This window comes from Dasypus novemcinctus, chromosome 5 (genome assembly GCF_030445035.2).
Source record: "Dasypus novemcinctus isolate mDasNov1 chromosome 5, mDasNov1.1.hap2, whole genome shotgun sequence".
Classification (NCBI taxonomy): domain Eukaryota; kingdom Metazoa; phylum Chordata; class Mammalia; order Cingulata; family Dasypodidae; genus Dasypus; species Dasypus novemcinctus.
The window spans coordinates 18819085-18841286 of record NC_080677.1 but is presented as its reverse complement, the minus strand read 5'-3'; the positions used below and the strand labels follow the sequence as shown (position 1 = coordinate 18841286).

Sequence of the window (22202 nt, the reverse complement as noted above, 5' to 3'; positions counted from 1 at the left end):
AAAGAAGAAAATAGATAAATGGGACCGCCTCAAAATTTAAAATTTTTGCACCTCAAAGGACTTTGTCAAGAAAGTGAAAAGACAGCCTACCCAATAGGAAAAAATATTTGGTAACCATATATCTGATAGGAGCCTAATATCCAGCATATATAAAGAAATCCTGTATCTTGAAAATAAAAAGACAAACAATCCATTTTAAAAATGGGCAAGAGATTTGAACAGATGCTTCTCCAAAGAAGACATACAAATGTCTAAAAAGCACATGAAAAGATGCTCAACATCACTAGCTATTAGGAAAATGCAAATCAAAACTGCAATAAGATACCATCTTATACCCATTAAACTGGTGGTTATTAAAAAGACAGAGGACTACAAGTGTTGGAGAGGATGTGGAGGAATGGGAACCCTCATCCACTGCTGGTGGGAATTTAGAAGGATCCAGCCATTGTGGAGGACAGTCTGGCAGTTCCTCAAAAAACTAGCTACAGATTTACCATATGACCCAGCAGTTCCACTGCCAGGTATATACCCAGAAGAAATGAAAACAAGGACACGAACCAATGTACGCACACCAGTGTTCATAATGGCATTATTCGCTATTGCCAAAAGTTGGAATCAACCCAAATTCCCATCAACAGATGAATGGATAAACAAAATGTGGTACATATATACAATGAAATACTAGTCACTGTAAGAAGGAATCACACAGGATAACATGGATGAATCTTGAGGACCTTATGTTGAGTGAAGCAAGCCAGACATTTAAGGACAAATATATGATCTCTCTGATATGAATTAAGTAAATCAACTGTCTCAGAGAGCTAGGGACTGGAAGACAGGCTTACAGGAAATAGGGGAGGAGAGAAAGGTTGTGAGCCAATGCCCACATGGGTGAAATCTATGATAAAGTGGAGGTAAGGAGTTGTGCAGTGAAAGGATAAGATGGGTGAATCGGGTTTCTATTGGGTTGGGTTTTTTGCAGGCTTGAGTGAGGCTAGGGTTGAGAGGATGGGTGAAATGGTCAAGGGAATTGGGGAGGGGGCTGGGAGTGGAGCAGGTGAACAGGAAACATTGTCAGGTACGTGGTTGAAACTATATTGTTTGGAAAATACAATAAGGGTTATGGTTTATGGTGTTTGATGGGGGGCATGTAGCACAGGGTGCACCTGGGGCAGGCTTCTAGGGAGTGTGTGAGTGCTCATCTTGTCATAATGTGTTATATGAGTGGGTGGACACCCATACAATGAACAGAAAGATATAGTACCCCTATCCTGGGGAGGCCTGATATTCTCAAACAGAGGGGAGGGTATCTCTCAAGAGCATGGGTGTAACCCAATCAGGGAGGACAGACTAGTGTGTCAAGCCCTCAGCATTGTTGCAAGTATCTATGAATCTTGTCCTTCAAGCAGTGAAGCTTGGGTGTCACTGTGGACCCTGAGGGGAGGGGGAGAGGAGTAGAATAGATGGAAGAAGGGGTAACTGAGGAGCAATGGAAGTGTTCTGCGTGATCATGCAATGATGGATACAGGTTTTGTTAAATTTCACCAAAAATTTATAGAAGTGTACAGTATAAAATGTACCATAATGTAAATCATAATGTAACAAAAAATTCATAAAAGTGTACTGTTTAAAATGTAAACCATAATGTTAAACATAATGTAACCATGGTTAGCAGCTTTGTTTCAATATTTGTACATCAGTTGTAGCAAATGTAACATCCACATGTAAAAAGATCATTGTTAGGGAAGGAGAAAGGGGGAAGGATGTTGGGTAAATGGGAGTCCCTTATATTCTATATGTGACTTTGCTGGGACCTAAAACTTTTTTGATGACATAATTTTTTAAAAAAGAAGTAAGACACAAAGGAAGAAAAGGAAGAGATTGCCTTGGAACTGTACATATAGGACAATACCTATTACAGTGATGAGAGGTAAAAAAAAATTTTTTTAATGATATTTTTCATTTCTTAAGATCCCAATTTATTTTTTACTTTATTTTAGTTTCTCTAAATTATTATGTATTTTATTTCTAATTTTTAAACCTATCATTACCATTTCATTTTCCTATTAATTGAATTTGGTAATACATTAGGCTTCATTTTTTAAGAAATTTTGGATCACAGAGGGGTTCAACTATGGCAGGGGAGGAGCATTAGTGTGGGGTGTCATTAATGAGGAATGCATGGGAGGGAGTTCACCAGGGCATGCATATAGGATATATAGATATGTTTGGGTGTTCATTGGGTATTGACATAATGGGTAGTTTCACATGACAACTGAGCTCCCATCCTGGGGAGATCTATCATTCCCCATTGAAAGAGCAACAATCCTCAAGTGCAAGGGCAATGACCAGTGAAGAAGGATAGTTCAATGATGGGCCCTTGATACTGATGACTATGCTTATGAGCTTGTGCACTTGAAATTTCAACTTGGCCTAGAGTTGCAGAGTTACCTCCTCAGAGGCTCCATGTTGCTCAAGTGTGGCCACTCTCTAAGCCAAAGTCAGCATGTAAATGCATTACCTTTCCCCCAGTGTGGGACAGAACTCCTGGGGCCAAGGGATTACCACCAAGCACTGGCTGGTGATGCAACTAGAAAAAGACCTTGAATAAAACATGGAAAGGGTAAAGACAAAAGAGTTTATATGGCTAGGAGACTTCAAAATGAGTCAGGAGGTCATCAGAGGGGTTGCCCTTACAACATCTCAGCAGGATCTCAGAGACAGCAAAAGTAGATACAACCCCAGGTAGTGGTGCTCCTGAGGGCTACAGAGACCCACAGGTACTAACTATCATCATGACAGATGGTTCTGGAGTTCAGTGCCTTTCCAGTGGGCCTTACTTTGGAATTTGTGCTTCTGAGTGTGATGGAGTTGGACTCAGATGCTTTCTCTACACATGCCTCTTCTGTCCCTTTTTTACAGAACCTGTGGTTGGCTCTCAGGTTGGTGTATACCCAGGAGACTTGAATCTCTGGACTGCCCATGTGCCAGCTGGGCTCTGAGCCTCAGCAGAGTTGCAACACCTACTCTCCAGTTGGTTGGACTTACCTAAGTCAACTAACAAGGAGGTGAGGATGGTCAACCACCACACCAAGGAACTGAGAGTGTCTACAACTGCAAGCGGGAGAATCCCATCCATCAGCCATGTGGGATCTAAGTCTCCTGTCAATTTAGAGGAGAAGTGGGCATTGCCATTCCAGGGTCCTCAGGATGGAGGAATAAAATATGTATTTGAGCAGACTTACTGGTATTCTACCATAAAATTATTGTGACTCTAGCAATGGAAGAAATTATATCATTGATGTCAAGACAGTGACAACAGGAGTCACTGAAGGTAGGGAGAGGGAAGAAGAGTTGTGATATGGGGGCATTTTCGGGACTTGGAGTTGTCCTGAATGATATTGCAGGGACAGATGCAAGGCATTATATATCTTGCCATAACCCACTGAATGGACTGGGAGAGAGTGTAAACTACAATGTAAACTATAATCCATGCTGTGTAGTAGTGCTCCAAAATATATTCATCAAATGCACTGAATGCACCACACTAGTGAAAGAAATTGTTGATGTGGGAGGAGTAGGGGGTGTGAGGAGTGGGATATATTCTTTTATATTTTTTAATGTAACATTTTGTGTCATCTATCTTTTTTAAAAAATAAATAAAATGTTTAGACTTAGGGAAAAAATTGACAAACACTTAGCTATGCTAACAAAGAAAAAACAGAGAAGATGCAAATAAATAAAATCAGGAATAGGAGGGGGGGATGTTATGACTGACCCTTCAGAAATGAAAAGGATCATAAGAGGATATAATGAGAAAACATATGCTAACAAATTAGACAACCTAGATGAAATGGACAAATTCCTAGAAATGCACAAACAACTCACATTGACTGTACAAGAAATACAAGAACTCAACAAACCAATAACAAGTAAAGAAATTGAATCGGTCATCAAAGATTTTCCAAAAAGAAGTCCAGGACTGAATGGCTTCACAGTTGAATTCTGCCAAACATTTTGAGAAGATTTAATACCAAACCTGTTTAAACTCTTCCAAAAAATTGAAAAGGAGGGAAAATTACCCAACAGGTTTTATGAAGCCAACATCATGCTAATATCAAAGCCAGATAAAGCTATTACAAGAAAAGAAAATTATTATAGACCAATTTCTTTAATGAACATACATGCAAAATTTTCAATAAAATACTTGCAAATTGAATCCAGCAGCATATTAAAAAGAATTATATACCACAATCAAGTGGGTTTTATTCCTGGTATGCAAGGGTGGTTCAACATAAGAAAATCAGTTAACATAATACACCACATTAACAAATTGAAGAGAAAAAAAAATACTTGATCATATCAATTGATGCAAAAAAAGGAATTTGACCAAATCCAACATCCTTTCTTGATTAAAAAAAAAAAAAAACAACACTTCAAAAGATAGATAAAGAAGGAAAGCTCCTCAACATAATAAAAGGCATATAGGCTAACCCCACAAGAAACATCATACTCAATAGGGAGAGGTTGAAAGCTTTCCCTCTAAGATCAGGAACAAAACAAGGATGCCCACTGCCAACACTGTTATTCAACATTGTGCTAGAAGTTCTTGCTGGAGCAATTAGACAAGAAAGAGAAATAAAAGGCATCTAAATTGAGAAAGATGAAGTAAAACTGTCACTATTTGCAGATGACACAAACCTATGTTTAGAAAAGTTCTGAAATATCTATAACAAAGCTATTAGAGCTAATAAGGAGTTCAGCAAAGTGACAGGATACAAAATTGACATGCAAAAATCAATAGAGTTTCTATACACTAGAAATGAGCAAGCTGAGGAGGAAATACAGAAAAAAAAAATCCATTTACAATATCAACAAAAGACTCAAATATCTAGGAATTAATTTAACCAGAAATGTAAAAGATCTTTTCATAATATAACAAAACACTTCTAAAGGAAATCAGAGAAGACCTAAATAAATGGAAAGATATTCCGTGTTCATGGATTGGAAGACTAAACATTGTGAAGATGTCCATTCTACCCAAACTGATTTATAGACTCAACACAATCCAAATAAAAATTCCAACAGCCTACTTTACAGAAATAGGAAAGTCAATTACCAAATTTATTTGGAAGGGAAATGGGTCTCAAAAAGCCAAAAACACCCTAAAAAAAGAAGAGTAAACTCAGGAGGACCCACACTTCCTGACCTTGAAGTGTACTCTAAAGCTACAATAGTCAAAACAGTATGGTAGTGACATAAAGATAGATATATTGATTGATGGAACCAAATTGAGAGTTCATTAATAGACCCTTACCTCTATGGTCAATCAATTTTTGATAAGCCTATGAAGTCCACTTTTCCGGAACTGAACAGTCTCTTCAACAAACAGTGCTGGGAGAACTGGATATCCATAACCAAAAGAATGAAACACTCCCAATACAAGATTCAACTCAAAATGGATAAAAGACCTAAACCTAAACGCCAGGGCCATAAAACTCCTAGACAATAATGTGAGGAAATATCTACAGGACCTTGTAGTAGGTAGGAGACCTTACACCCAAAGTATAAGCAACAACAACAACAACAAAAATAGATAAATGGGACCTCTTCAAAATTAGACATTTCTGCCCCGTAAAGGACTTTGTGAAGAGGATAAAAAAGCAGACTACTTGATAGAGAAAATATTTGGAAATCACACTTCTGACAAGGGCCTAATGTCTATAATATACAAAGAGATCCTACAACTCAACCATAAAAAAGGACCTGATTTTAAAAGTGGTCGAAAGACTCGTATAGTCATCTTTCTAAAGAAGAAATACAAATGGTAAAAACAAAAAACACATGAAAAAAATGTTCAACATCACTGCCTATTAGGGAAATGCAAATCAAAACTACAATGAGATATCATTTTACACCTACTAGAATGGCCACTGTTAACAAAACAGAAAACTACAAGTGTTGGAGAGGATGTGGAGAGATAAAAACATATATACTTTTTGGTTGGAATGTAAAATGGTACAACCACTGTGAAAATTGGTTTGGTGTTTTCTAAAGAAGTTGGATATGATTTGCCATGTGACCTAACATATATACCTAGAAGAACTGAGAGCAGTGACACAAACAGATACCTGCACACCAATGTTCATAGTGGTATTATTCACAATTGCCAAAAGATGGAAACAACCCAATTTGGATAAGCAAATTGTGGTATATACACACAAAGGAATATTTTTCAGCTGTAAGAAGAAATGAAATCATGAAGCATTTGACAACATGGAAGAACCTGGAGGACATTATGTTGAGTGCAGCAAGCCAGGCACAAAAGGACAAATATTATATGAGTGTGCTATTGTGAACTAAATATAATGGGCAAACTCATGGAGTTACTAGCTAGAATATAAGTCACCAGAGAATAAAATGTGGTTAGAAAATGGAAAGCAGAGGTTTAATCTGTGCAGAGTTGGTAAAAAGTTGTTTGGAAATGATTGGAAATGAATAGAAATGGTGAAAGCGGGGTCAGGGGAAGAGTTTAAAGGAGAGGAGTAGTAACAGGCACAAGCAAGAAGGATGTTTATAATAATGAAGAGAAAGGAAGAAGCAAGGACACCAGAAGAAATGGCAGGGACCCCAAACACAAAACCAAATCAGAGTGGTGGCTTCGGTTTGGGAGGGGCAGATGGCTCTCATATAAGCCAAGTATAGTCTTGTCTGAATTCCTTTGATCAAAAAGTTCTTCCAGGAAATAATTTACTGAGCTGTGTAGGTAAGATGAACCAGGGCTCTTTTTAAACCATGGCAAAAAAGAGAGGAAAAAAAAAAATACCTTGGTTTGATATGGAAACTCAATAAACTTAAAAGCTGTAGGTCCATTATTTTTTCTCTCAAGATTGACATTTATCAATAAATATCAATTTAGACCTGGCCTAGACATGTGAGATTTAGTTATACATGTCACATTTACAGAGACCAAAAAATATAAGGTAAAATAAAAAATAAAACAAATCATTCAAATTAAATATTTTCTTTATTAGATTTCATTTTCCAGCTGTTTTAACTTAATAGGATTTTTTCCCTTAATTTCCAACAAAATAATGCTTTTTGGCTGAACGATGATTATCTTTCCACCCCAATGGCCTTTTTCTGTCAATGGCAATTAAATCCACAATGATGATTTGCTTTCTAACTATTTGAGGCTCTTGTATGCCCATTGCACATCAGACATTTTGCACAAGTCTACCAAATTTTGTTAGGAAAATTTTATTTGATAAGACAGGATCCAAAATCCCCAAATTACAATGCAAACATCTTAGGGATATGCCAATTGCACCAGGTTTCTGTGTAATTACTATAGGGCTTTATACGTACTGAGAGCCCGAAAATCAGATCTGTTTGTTTTCTGAGAGTGTACTTTCTGAGTTCACATCTCTCTTCTCCCAATAAGTTACAATTGAATAGTCAGATCCAAATATAGACTTCTACAAAATTTTATTGAATAGTATATACTATTATGTGTTTTACATGGGATTCTGAATCTCATCACTTTAAATGATCTTTACCTACCACTTGGTGAGCAATAGATGAACCCTTTAGGCAAAAGTGAGCAAAGCAGATCTTGCATCTGTGACAACAACAAAAAAAATCCCTGCATTTTAAAGATCTTTTCAACCCATAAAAATAAACGCATTGCTAAATCAGACGAGGAATGAGAATAAAATATATATTTCTTGGTTCTTCCAACTTTCCCCTTTTCAAAACTATGCAAATAAATCTAGTCCATATGTTAATGTACCTTAAATGGTTTTTAAGGTCTCAAAACCCATAATCCATACTTTAACCCTTCATTTCATGCCTCTGACAGTGGGATTATATTCATTGAAACACTGAAAAACACAAAACCCTGTTGACCCCACACCCTATTTCAGAATATCAGTTTTTTTTCTACCTGGTTTTATCCAGTAATCTGAATGCAATTAGATTCTACCAATAACCAATGAGGGGTACTTGATGCAGATTTCAGAAAAAAAAAAAGTAAAAAAGCTCTTTATTCTAGAGTCAGGGCTCCAGGTGGGGGGCAGGGGAATCATTCCCAGATAGGAAAGCCAGCCTCCACTCTTTTACAGCCACAGGAGGGACCCTGTCAAGAGGAACTTAAACATTGTTTTTCTCCATTTCACTTTAACTGAGAACAAGACCTTAGGCAATCCAATTTTTTGTTTGGATTTTTGTGTTTTATCTGAGTATAATACTTCCTTCAGTGAACCATCATAGACATTTGGGCAAAGATATTTAGTTTAATAATAATAGTTGCCACGTATTAAATTCTTCCTATGTTTGCACCTAAGCTAAGTGTTTCACAAGAAAATTGTGTGTGTATTTAATTGTCCTAACAACCCCATGAAGGAGGCCTTATTATCTCCATTATAAAGTTGAGAAAAACAAGGCTTAGAAAGCTTAAGTAGGGGAGCAGATGTGACTCAGGCAGTTGGGCACCTGTCTCTCACATGGAAGGTCCTGGGTTCGGTTCCCAGTGCCTCCTAAAGAAGATGAGTGAGAGCGCAAACTGATGGGAAGGGCTGGAGCAGCGAGCTGATGCAATGTGATGACACATGAAATGACACAACAAGATGACGCAATGAGAGACACAGCAAGCAGAAAGCAGATGTGACTCATGCTTTTGGGCACCCCTCTCCCACATGGGAGGTCCCAGGTTCGGTTCCGGTGCCTCCCAAAAGAAGACGAGCAGATGCAGAGAGCACACAACGAACTGGCATGGGATTAATTTTCACCTGTGACAGTTTCTTGAATAAGTTACTTAAGCTTTCTTTCTTTTTAAAAAAGGGCAGACAGTGAGCACAAACAACGAATGGGGGGAGGCATAAATAAATCTTTTTTAAAAAGAAAGAAAGCTCAAAGTAACTTATTCAAGAAACTGTCACAGGTGAAAATTAATCCCATGCCAGTTGATTAATAACTCATGCAGGGAAACTGTGCAAAAGACTCATCTGTTATTGACAGCTTGCTCCTCATTCCTAAAATGTGTCTCATCCAAGAACGTGGATCATCAGATCCAGAATCATTGGTATCAGGTCTCCAACTCTCTCGTAAAACCACGAGCAAAACATGGAGACTTTAGAAGTGTGTGAGCCTTTGAAGGCTTCTAGAATTTCTTAGAGATATGCATGGTCAATTAGGACAACATGACACTCTGCTTCCCTGCAATTGCTCATATCTGGGAGTCAGGAGAAAAGAAATAAAATAATAATAACTAGTGATTACTCACTGCAAATATCTCCCACCTTGTTGGCTCAGAGGAATAATCAACTGCTCCAGCTGCTTTGAAGACTGGTTCCAAAATGTGGCTCAAGCTACAACTATAATAAAATATTACTATCTTTTGAGAATCAGAAAGCAGTTTCACTCAAATCTAAATCTCTTTATGTGCAGTCGAATCCCTGATATGTTTTTAAAAGAAGGAAAGTTTGAAATTTACAGTTATGAAAAGAGCTATTTACCTCCATGGTACTTGCATGTAATGGAGCACTTTGTAATTGTGCAGAGAGAAAACCGTTAAAGCACTTCACTAATGTACAGATGCACTGTGATAAAAATAAATAAATGAAAGGAAGGAAAAAGGCTGCAATCTTTCAACAGAGCAGAAGTTTTCTTTAGTTCATAGGAAAGGGGGAAACGAAGAGTTCTTGCATAAAAAGGCATAAAACAACACCTGTGTAATGCTGTTGAAATGTGCTATTTCAATCACTGTTTCAAACACAAGGGATTTTATGTGATCATTGGTTACAACGTGTAGTTTAACCTCCTCAAAATTCATTCTAGACTGTTTACGTGTTCAAATGACTTTTTTAAAATTTCTCTCCCCTTCTTACCACCCCACCCCCCGGCCCCAGTTGTCTGCTCTCTGTGTCTATTTGCTGCGTGTTCTTTGTCCGCTTCTGTTGTCAGCGGCAAGGGAATCTGTGTTTCTTTTTGTTGCTTCAACTTGCTGTGTCAGCTCTCCATGTGGGCAGCACCATTCCTGGGCAGGCTGCACTCTCTTTCGCGCTGGGCGGCTTTCCTCACGGGCGCACTCCTTGCGTGTGGGGCTTCCCTGCGCGGGGGACACCCCTGCGTGGCGCGGCACTCCTTGCGCGCATCAGCACTGCACGTGGGTCAGCTCCACACGGGTCAAGGAGGCCCGGGGTTTGAACCGCAGACCTCCCATGTGGTAGACGGACGCCCTAACTACTGGGCCAAGTCCACTTCCCTCAAATGACTTTTGATGATCTATTTTTTAAGTGAACATTTTCCTATGAAGTGAAATTTAAAAATAAAAACAAAAACAGGAGACTCAGGCATAATAGTTGCAGATTTCCCTCATCATAGCCCGAAGCAGAAATTAGAGGGCTGAACAATGTTCCACCTTGAAGGCACTAAGACAGGAAGACCTAGAGGTCTCCAAGAATTTCTAAAATACAAAGTGAGGTATTTTTGCCCATTTTTGAGAATTTTCAAAATAAAGTAAACATCAACTAGTGCACTCATTGCTCATTTGTAGATTATATGGAAACAGCTTCTTTACTCTGAGGACAGAGGACGGGAAAAGCAAAGAAAGAGCTGTTCAATGCCATTAATGTTAGCAATGGATTTGTTCCCAACAGTTTGGAACTTTGTCTTTCCAAGAGGCAAATAAATACAGCCTGAAATAGTTTAAAACAAAGTCAATTTTCCTTTCATACCTTCACCCAAAAGAGCTTTCTCTATGATCCCAAATGCATTCTGATTTAATGATGAAAACAATAAATTGGTAATAATCATGTCAGCAAAGATTAATAATCTACCATACTCCGGTATTGCACTAAGTGCATTACAGAAATTATCTCACTTAATTTAATTCTCACTTTACATATAAAGAAACTGATGCTCATGAGGGTCACCATAAGCCTGAAAAAATGCTGGGAACGAAGGGACAAAGTTTGAGACTGATCCTCATTGGAAGAGACGTTGGCCTCACAGAAGGAGTCAGTCTCATTATCATTGAAGGAACATTCTGCCTAATGACTGTTTAACTTAATTATTAGCAATTTTACTATTTTTAATAAGCAACCCAATGTGTTGGCAAGACCATCTCTTTGGTTTGCTGAAGATATGTAATTGGCCTAATGCAGTAATTTTATCACTGTCTCAGGCAAAACAATCTGAGGCATAATCAATAGGGAAGATAGGAAAAAAGCTCAAATCTAATAGGCAGGATAGCAGTCTATTAGTAAAGCATGGTGCTGGCTGGGGAACCGGGATGATAGCCAATCAGATTCACACCCACTATGGCCCATGTTTCATACCATTTCCATGTCAGTGAGTAACATCTAATATTGGGAAAGGGTTGAATTTCCCATTCTTCCCTCACTTAGGTTCACTCCTTCTCCTTTAAAGAAGACAATGGAGTTACTTTCACATAAAACTCGCAAGAGTTCTATCTGTCAGCAACTTAGGCCATTCAGTCTTTTACTAACCCCAGTGGAACTATCTGTCCATCTCCTCCACCAATCTATAACTCTCGCTCCCCTGAGACCCAGCTCTCAGGTTCCAGAAAGCCTTCTCTGACCTGCTCATCATTTCTCACCTGCCTTCTTTCATCACTCCAGGGTAAGTTTGGCTTCCCCAACCAAAAAACGTCTCCCCAGGTACCTGTTAAATGACTGCCTTAATGATAATTTTGTTCATATTTACATTAAAGACATTGAATTCAGAGTATATGACTTCCAAATCACACAAGTCTATCAGGATACCCCATGGGCCAGAGACTTATGAAGACTTCAGAATGCATTATCCAGCCAGTTTATTGATTCTCTTTTCCATCTCTAATAAAAGTGCGTGCCCTCTTCTCAAACAATATCTGAGTAAGTATCATAAGATAGTCAACGTCACTTAAAACCTGCCCCTGGATTCTATGAGCTGATTAAGCACTTGGATTTATGAGCTCAGCACTCCTGGGTCCATCAAAATTCTAGTTTATGAATGAACCCTCTTAATTCCATCATGCTAGATTTTTACATCATTTCTCATTTTTCCTGATTAAGTAACCCCACCCATGTATGTAAGTTCAGTTAACCTATACTGTGGATGTCAAAAAACCTGAATTCTCAGTGATTTTGTACCATAAAGCTTATGCATTGCTCACACAAAACCCAATTTGGACTTTGGATTGGAAGAGCAAAGGCTCTCCTCTATCCAATCACTATGGCAGGGAGGAGGGCAGATGGAAGATGCACACTGGCTCTCACCTACCTCCACCTAAAAGTGATGCCTGATTCTTCCATTCATCCATTGGCCAGAATTGGTCACACATAGAGAACTTAGACAGAAATAACATAGACATTTGGTCAGCATTATTTAACTGTCTGTGCCATTGAATCCTTCAAGCCCAACTCAAGTGTTTTTTCCTCTGCCAAGTTCTCTCCAATCTTCCTCAGCTAGGTATGATCTCATCCCTACTACAAACCCCTACCATTCCATCGGCCCATGTCAATGTCTTCCATAGACTCACTGCCTTAGACAGAATGTGCTTGTTTTATCCACTCTTCCCTAACCAAGCATTCCTCAAAGCAGGGAGCTATGACATATTCAGCTCTTTAAAGTCCCCTTTAAAATATAACACAGCTCAAGAATGTTTGCTGACTTCCCATAAATCAGAGCAGGATCAAGGGATGTAGGAATCCAATCATGCCTTTGAGAAAAGAGGGAAAAAAAGCAGAAGAGTTTATTGAAATTCAGAAGCAAAAACCTCTCTTCGGGAAATTCTTCCCCATTTTCTCACGTTGGTGGGCACAGTAAGATGGCATCCCTTGAAAGCTTTGGCCATGACTGAACAATATATTACAGATTTGTTTAATATTGGCAGCGTTTTTTAAAAAAATGTTCCTTTGAACAGAGTCTTAGCAAGGCAAAGCTCTCTTCCAGCCCCGCTTTAACAGTGAGAAAGCAGCTTTCTGCCCATTTCAAATCATCAGAAGTAAAGTATAAAGTCGTAAATGCCCCCCCAGTGGCTGACTAGACTAGCTGGTGTGTTTTTTCCCTTCTACTTTACAGAAAGAAAAGACAGTAAAAAGTTCCTTCAGCAAGCTGCCAAGGTGCTCCCAGGCCATTGTGCAGAATCATTGTCAGGTTAAATTAGGGAGTACAGACTCCATGAGTGTAAAAAAATCAATACTTGATGGAAGATTGCTCCCCGGAAAATCTGTTTTGATTCCAGGATTAATTCGCGACCAAAGGCTTCTGCAAAATGACATGCCATTAGTCAGAAAATGAACACATTCTACCCTTGAAATTGGATGGAAATATGTCAGCTGACTGACCCATTCATTCTCCCCACTCTGAACAGAAAGTGTAGGTGTGGTAGCTATGAGAATTAGTGCCCCAAACCTGGTCCATTTTCAAAACAGGATAAAAAATACATTTTTTAAAAAAATCCAGTGTGAATTGGGAGTAGTCTCCAGGCCATAGTTGGAAAGCTATTGCAAATGTGTTTCATCCAGGCAAATGCATTTGTCTGAAAGACTCAGCTCTCCCGAGTTTTCTAAATCTTAGAACAAACCCTACTAAAAATCTCAAAATAAAACACCGATCCCCCTGCAAAGCAGCAACGTGCAATATTAATGACAATGTAATTTCCTTGCCATATGTAAAGTAACACTCCTCCCACTCCTATCTGTTAAGTTTCCTCCACTAAAAACTTTTGCCGAGAAGCAAGTAGCAGCTCTTAAGCTGTGCTCATGCCATCAATCTTCAGGCTCTTTCCTGACTTGTGCAGCGAGAGCTGCAGCAGGGACGTGTTGCAGGCCACAAACCCCAATATGTGTGAAAGTCACTCTCTTTCTTCCCTCTAAATCAAATTAAATCTGATAGGAATTTTTCTCCATCCCCAGGATTATGAAATGGTCTCAAGGGCTTGGACAGAACAAACATTCAAGTTCAAACTTCTGTTTTTCTGTTTTCCATCCTGGTCCCCACTTACCACCTCACAGTCCAATCTCCACAGTCCCTTGAAGGCAGGTGGTTTTACTAATTCCTCTCAGGCGAGACTGGGTGCTCTGGTTCCAGAGAGTGGGCTTCCCACTCCGCTCTGCTTTCCACAGGTCTGCCATCTTCCTTCAAAGACACGTTTCTGGGAGCTGATGTGGCTCAAGCGGTTGAGCACCTGCTTCCCACATGGGAGGTCCCAGGTTCAGTCCCCAGTGCCTCCTAAAACCAAAGCAAAAAAACAGGCAAACCAACCATCCCGGGGGAGCCGAAATGGCTCAGTGGTTGAGCGCTGGCTTACCCATAGAGGTAAAAAAAAAAAAAACTTGTCTCGAGGTAAAAAAAAAAAAACTTGTCTCTCTTCCCCTCCTGGAAGTTTTCCTCAATAAGCTCATCATTGCGAAAAAAAGGAAAAGGGACTCTTTTCAGAGAACTATGCTTTCAGCCCTTTTTGGCAAAAGAGCACAAATTCCTGATGAGCTTTTTTGAACGTGGGAGGAAAATTAAAAGAAGACAAAACCCACTTAATATTTCAATAATTTGTGCAGCCACAGAAACACCCCAAAGGGCTGGTTTGGCAGCCCTCCATCAAAGCAGCCTGCCCCTACCCACAAGACACTGGCCCCATCCCCGGTGCAAAAGGACATTTCAATCCACTTGCTGACGTCCTGTGGGCTGGCACTGTTGTTGCTAACAGTGTCGACATATGCTGAACGTGTGAAACGGGAGGGGGCGCGTGACATTAGATGTTTGTGTTCATTTACCTGGGAGAAAAATCGCCAACGTGACGTTCACCTCCTTCTTGGAGCGCCTTTCCCTGCAGATCCTGAAGACGAAGTCGGCAGTTACACACCTAACAACCAACCGCAGGACGAGACCCCACAGGAGGGGACAGCGGGTGCTCAGCCTCGTCGCCCACAGTGACTTTGTTAGAATCCTCTTATTCGGGAGTAACTTGAGGTGGCAGGAGATAGTCCTGAAACCTGCATTTTAAAAGTCCACATATACAATTGCTGTGCTTGCCCCCGTCCCCCAGGTACATTGGAGAGTTTCCTTGCTTTCCCCGCTTAACAGCTCGTGGGCACAACATGCTGCATAGGGCGGGAGTCAAAGAAAAGGAGCTTGGAGAAAGAAACCCATGCCAGCACCCAAAGTATAGCACACTAGCCCGAAGCCAACCTAAGACTTCCAACTCCAGTGTGTCCGTTTGGCATGAGCCCCTTAGGAAGCTGGATTAGTGACCCCCAGATGCAATTATGCTAGCATGAATACTCTTTCTTTTGAAAGTGTCGATTATTGTGGAACTAAATACTCCAAACAACTAAACAAAGTTATATGAGAAGGTTTTCTCACCTTGGCTTACAAAAGGGAAAAGAAAATTTCAGTCACATTAAACACCAATACGTTCTGGTAACACATACTGATCATTTTACTCTTTGGCATGGTTGTTGATGTCCTAGAACTACCGCAAAGTAAAAAAAAATCTTCGAACAAGTATAAAAAGAACTGTTAAAATATAGTCCCCTCTCAGTATGAACAAACAATTTCAACCAAATTTAAGATCACAAAGTCTGAAATCTTTCCCCAAGTGAATGAAGACTGGAGGAGTTGGCAAAATAATTGATTATACCAAAATATTCCTGCTTTCATACAAGAATCTTGAATATTAGGACTCAGTTGCTGAAAAATCTCTCTTATTTATTTTTCAGAACATTGCCCTCCTATGCACTAGAAACAGCAGAATGTTGAGATTGTCCAGAGCAGTGGATAAGGAATCTAGGTGTTGTTTTTTTTTTTTTTTTTGTTTTTTTTTTTTTTGATTCTTTGGCCAAGTCTTCTACTGGTTCCAGAATTCTAAGATCAACTACAAAGTATAGGACTTTTTCAAACTACAAGAGAATTGAATTTTTAGATCATGTTCTCAGAACTCCTGTTTTTTTATATTGTGTGTGTGTTTTCAGACTTGTATACGTTGACGATGAGGTATTTGTTTATATGTTGAGAAAGAGATATTTGAAGTAAATCCTATGAGATGTGTCTTGAAAGGGAAATGATTACCCAAAGCTATGATTAGGTCCCTTCTGACTTTGTCAGCTGAGGCAACCTAGTGCCAATTTTTCAATTGATTAATAATGTTTGCTGGCAACACTTAAAGCAACACTGTCTGTGTATATCCTTTGTTTATACTTATATAACCTGAACCAAAATGACTTTGAACCCATATTGAAAAGGAAAGAAGATATTCAAAATATGTTTGCAACTCATTCGCAAGAGTTTCCTTACACATTCTTAAAGAGTGAATTCTTGGTTATTCTCCCCAAACTATTTAGAAAGAATGTGGAAGCTTTAGAGCTAGCAAGATGAAAAAAAGGGCTTCTTGAGATAGCCCTTACCCACTCTTAAGTAATGTTCATTCTAAGTAAGCCACTGATTTATTTGAATCGCTTATATGTCATTTGAACCACCAACTTCTGCATGATTAACAGAGTCCAAAGGGAAGCAGTAAAATTAAGTCAGTTAGCAGCAACCACGAGAATAATCCTTAGCACTGGGTGAGCACAGGCAGAATAGCAGGCAGCCCGGACATGGTGAGAAGAACCTGTCGACCAGTCCACCTTTTCTCTGGCTTCTTGGCTAGATGTCATGGAGGCCACCAGAGTTGAGAAGTGGGACAGTCACAAGAGCCTATTCTAGCCTAACATCTCCTCCTCCAGTTCTCAGATACTTTCTCAGTGGTAGAATGTACAGTCAAGCCACTGGCCTCAGAGCTTAATTCTGGTCTGCTCCACCCTGCTACATCACTCCCCACCTCTACTTTGGCTCATACAATTCTATTTTCCCTAATTAACTCAGCTCACAACATCCTTTCACTTCATTGCCTCTCAGTAGCACTTACCAGGCACACTGACTTACATTGTTCCTTGACAAAATTTTTTTGAAGTCTTTGCTCTAAGCAGAAGCTTAAAGCACTAGGGAGGCATTAGATTTGGAGTCAAATAGTACTGAAATCTACATCAGACTAGGAGACACTTTAGAAAATTACTTAAACTTGCTTAGCCTGACTTCCTGGCCCATTAGCCATCTGAGAGGCTTTGATTCCTAAGAATCAGTCACCTTTGGCACTGGTTCGTAGTAGATGCTCACTACATCACAACCCTTTTCCCTGCACTTTGATTCCTTCTCCAGGTTCATACTTCTTGTCTTTCCAACTATGCTGTGAGCTCCTCAAATGAAGCAATGGCTTCTCTTCCTAGGAACTTGTAAGGTAACATGGTGTGGTTTGAAGTTAAAGACAACTGGATTCAAATCCTACGTCTCCCTTCTCCCACTCCACCATTCCCCTCCTTTGCTGTGAAAGTTTGAACAAGTTATTTTGTCTCTTGGAGTTCCAAATTCCTGATCACATGGGGATGAAATAATAACCATCCCACAGGGCTGGAGTGAGAATCAGTGATGAAAGTACCTAGCACATAGTAATCACTTGATAGGCATTCCATAAAAGAGTCATCTTTTCCTTAATGTGGGTGGTTTCATTTTAATAGGCTCTTTCTAGTTGATCCTTCTGACTGGCCCTCAATGCCAAGAGAGATGGAAATCAGTCTTCAGGTTTGGGGTCAAAAATTCTCACAAAATGTTACATCTCTTTGCCCACCAAACACTGAAAATCCCTGACCACAGAGGAGAGCAATATGGTAAGGCATACAGCAGTCCAAACCAAACTGTTGTCACAAATCATTGCCTCAAAAGACAGTTTATTTCAGAATTTATCTTTAATCCCAATTTCTATCTTTCTCTTCTTCCCAAACTCATCCTCTTTAAAGGATGTAGCAAGGGAAGGCAACTTTAAGAAAGTCTTCCCAGAAATATCATTTATTGATTCATTGTACTAGGTGTTGAAAGGGATATGGAGATGAATTTATAAAGGCAGAAAAGATTGTCTGGATTCGGAAATCCCACAGGGAAAGACTTTGAGTCAGCTCTTATCCCAAAGTTAGGACAAAGCAGCCAGGACAATGAAACTTTGACTAATAATCAGATTTCAGTTTGGAGGTTCATTTAAGTATTTCTCAAAAAGAATTAATGTGTGTGCTTTCTTATTTTGTCTTATAAAGGATGATGATCTTTATGTGTGAATTTCCATCAGAGTTTGCAGATATAGTTCACAAGAGTTAATGACTTTTTTTCTCTTCAATTTCACCTAGTAAGATAAAAGAAGGCTGTAGAAGAGTTTTCTTCTCGCAGGGTGACTGGTCAATACCTTGCGACTTGTTCTGTCAATGCCATCAAAATATTGTTTAATAATTTAGGAACGACCATGTAATTTTCTTCCCTAGCAAGAGCAAATTAGGCACTTACTAAATAATTGACCAAAATACTTAATTCTAGGGATGTCTTGAAGATGTGCTATCATTCAAAAAGAATTTAAAATATAAAGTTTTCCTTAACTATTCGACACGTTACTTTATTTTCATATTATTTTCATGCCAGGCCACAATTTGGGCATCATATCAGAGTTTGCTGCCCCTCATCCCAATTTCCTCACTCAGAAGTGGTCTGCAAATGTCCGGACAGGCTGTGCATGTGTTATCTCAGCCCAAGATCACTTGGAAAGGTGGGTTAAGGCTTAAAGCCCTCTTCTTTAGGCCCTGTCCCCATCAGTAACACCGATGAGGGAACCAAGAGTTTGGGTCCCTAGAATTTTAATCTCAAATAAAAGATGTGAAAGACTAGCACCCTGAAAACTACAAAACATTGCTGAGAGAAATCAAGGATGATCTAAATAAATGGAGAGACATAATATGTTCATGGGTCAGAAGATGCAATATTAAGATGTCAGTTCTCTCCAACTAGATGTGATAGAACTGCAATTTGATTTGGTGCAATTGCAATCAAAATATCAGCCGATATTTTCGTGGAAATTAACAAACTGATTCTAAACTTGATATGGAAGTGCAAATTATCTGGAATAGTCAATACACCTTTGAGTGAAAAGAACGTTTGGAGGATTAATACTAGCTGATGCCAAGAGTTATTACAAAGCTACAGTAATCAAGAGTGGCATTGGCATCAAGACCAACAAATAGATTAATGGAACAGAATAGGATTCCAGAAATAGACCCGCACATATATGGATAATTTACTTTTTAGAAAGGTGCAAGTTTGGTGACTAAAACAATAACCTTATTTTTTTTTAAGTGGTTCTGGATATGCATGTGGAAAAAAAATAGCTCATGTATGTACAAAAATTAGTTCAAAATGGATTGAAGACCTAAATGTAAAACTTAAAATTACAAAATTACAGAAGAAACCTAGGAGAAAATGTTGTGACCCAGAATTAGTGTTATGGATTGAATTGTGTTCCCCAAAAAGATTTGTTCAAGTTCTAATCCCGAACACCTCAAAACAAGATTTTATTGGGAATTAGGGTCATTACAGACAAAATTATGCAAATTAAAAGTCAGGCTATCCTGGAGTAGGGTGGACCTTTAATCCAATGTGACTGGTGTCCTTATGAGAAGAAGAGAGAAGCACAGACAGACAAAGAGAGAAGATGGCCATGTGACAAAGGAGGCAGAGACTGCATTATGCCACAAGCCAAGGAACCCCAAAGATTGCTGATCACCACCAGAAACCAGGTGAGAGTCATGGAGCAGATTGTTCCCCATGGACTTCTAACCTCCAGAAGGATGGGACAATAAATTTCTATTATTTTAAGCCATCTGGTTTATGGTACTTAGCTTTGACAGCCCTAAGAAATGAATACAGCTTAGGCAGACTTTCTTAACTGCAACACAAAAAGCACAATCTATAATAGAACTAGTTGCTAAATTGGAGTTCATCAAAATTAAAAACATCTTCTCTTTGAAATACACTGTGAAGAGAATGAAAGGACAAGTCACAAACTAAGAAAAAATATTTGCATATCATTTACCGCATAAAAGATTTGTGTCTAGAAAACATGCCAATGTAACAGTTAAATAGTACTTCAACTGTTATGATCTTTTTTATTGACACTGTGTGAAATGTTTTACATACTCTGTGAGTACCTGTGAGTTTGGAAACCCTCTTTTGGAAAAGAGAAAGCTAAGTTTTAGAAAAGTTTACATAGATCACCTTATTTAGTCCTATTAATAACTCAGCATAGGGTAAGTTTTGCAATAACTACAACCCACAAACCTTACTGAGTTAACACAACAAAAGTGTGTTTCCCATCCTCACAAAGTCAGCTGTGGATCTAAGTCACTCTCCAGGGTAACTGTCCTCCACACAGAGACTCAGAGATTCAAGCATCATCTGGAAGATACATAGGCCATAGCAGATGGGAAAGAGGAAGCTAAATGTTTTCACATCAGCAATTAAATGCTTTGGTCGGGAAATGATACATGTCACTTCTCACAATACATTGGGCAGATCTGTGACATGGACCCATCTTACACCAAGAAGGTCAGGAAAATATCATCCTTCTATATGCTCTGAAAGAGAAAAGAAGTGGACATGGGTGAGCATTAGACATCCTACTACAAAATAGGTTCTATGTAGATTGTATTTTATGTAATAGTTCCAAAAAAAAATGAGACAAATTGCTTCTTTTCTAAGACGTTCTTCTTAGATCTTTATCATTTCTTCTTGATGCTCTTATTCAGCATTTTAGAGTATCATTTAATAGCAAAGATCCAGGTATGCCCAATGTGGGAATTTTCTACTCATCTTCTTGATTGATGGGACCTGGAGAGATTGGTAAAAATTCAAGTTGCGGTAAGTTTCTAAGGGAAAAGAGAGAACAGTGATGATCACCATTAATGTATACTTTAGGTGTTTTTGCTCTTGCAAAAATGTAATAAACACCGGAAGAAAAAAAAAAGAAAAAAATATTAATGTCAATAAACCCTTATTCCTGTGACCTTCAGAATCATCCAGAGACAACCAGGGGCAAAACACAAGATTATAAACCTGAGCTAGTACAGGTTGGATCACCCACTGAACATCTATAGGTCTTTATGACTTACAAATCAACTAACAAACAACTAACTAACAAATGCCAAAGGCATTTTCATAGTCAAGTAAGTGGAGCAAGTGCTGAATTAAACAAAGTAATTGGGTTTCTGTTCTGCAGAATTTTGTTTAAAACCATTAGTAAGCCCATACAGCTTGTGGATTTCAACATGGGAACCTTGTGTGCAATGTTTGTCAAACTTAGTCTTGAAATACTTGGCATCTTGAGAAACCCTCATGTTCGGTCCAGGGCAGTTCAGGAGACCTTGTCCTGGAAAGAATAAAATGAACTGTTGGTTCTTCTATACAGTCTTCTCTCCCCTTCCCCAGTCAGCACCATCATAGGCTGATAGCTCAAATGCCAAGGTGGCTTCATGACGTTAAAGCTCCCTCCCTGCTGCACAGCCTTCCTCCTGGGTGCCAGCCTTTCCTCTCCTCTCAGTGCCCCGCTGGTCAGCCCAGGCGACGTCACGTTGATCCCCACCTGGGATTACTGAGCTGGCTTGCTCCACTCCACGTCATCAGACGCTCATTCAGAGGGACCTCATGTATTCTAAGATAATGCTTGCGGCAGTCTCCTCACAGATTAGCGCTTAAGATGTTCCAGGAGAAATGTTCCAAAATGATTTAACACCAGTCTTTCCATTAAAAACAGGGTGTGAGGCATGATTTTTCTGTAAACTCACAACTTCTCTAATTAAAAAAAAAATTTATAAAAAGCAGGGTATGCCCACTAGGATGGCTATTATTTTTAAACCAAAAAATAACAAGAGTTGGCAAGTACATGGAGATATAGGAATCCTCAAACTTTGTAATGGGATTGTAAAATAGTGTGGCCACTGTGGAAAACAGTTTGGCAGTTCCTAAAAAATGTTAAACATGGAATTACCATCTGACCCAGCAATTCCACTTCTAGGTACAAATGGAAAAGAACGGAAAACAAGGACTTGGACAGATGCTTGTACGGCAATGTTCGTAGCAGCATTATTCACAATTGCCAAAAGGTGGAAGTAACCCAAGTGTGCATCAACCAATGAATGGATAAACAGAGAGTGGTCTGTGCATACAATGGAATATTATTCTATTTTAAAAAAGAATGACATTCTGATACATACTATGACATGAATGTAACTTAAAACATCAGGTTGAACAAAATAAACTACACACCAAAGGATAAATATTGTATGATCTCA

General features: G+C 39.0%; 1 long non-coding RNA gene across 1 annotated transcript in view; it reads right to left on the bottom strand.

Annotated features, from left to right (window-relative positions):
- LOC111765153 (uncharacterized) overlaps window positions 1-21434 on the bottom strand; it is a 49951-nt gene extending 28517 nt beyond the window's left edge. Inside the window, exons 1-2 of the long non-coding RNA XR_009185755.1 lie at window positions 14781-21434; window positions 14012-14238 (exon numbers count right to left, since the gene is read on the bottom strand). This is a non-coding gene — a long non-coding RNA (uncharacterized lncRNA). The remainder of the gene's footprint in view (window positions 1-14011; window positions 14239-14780) is intronic.
- Window positions 21435-22202: the final 768 nt, after the last annotated feature.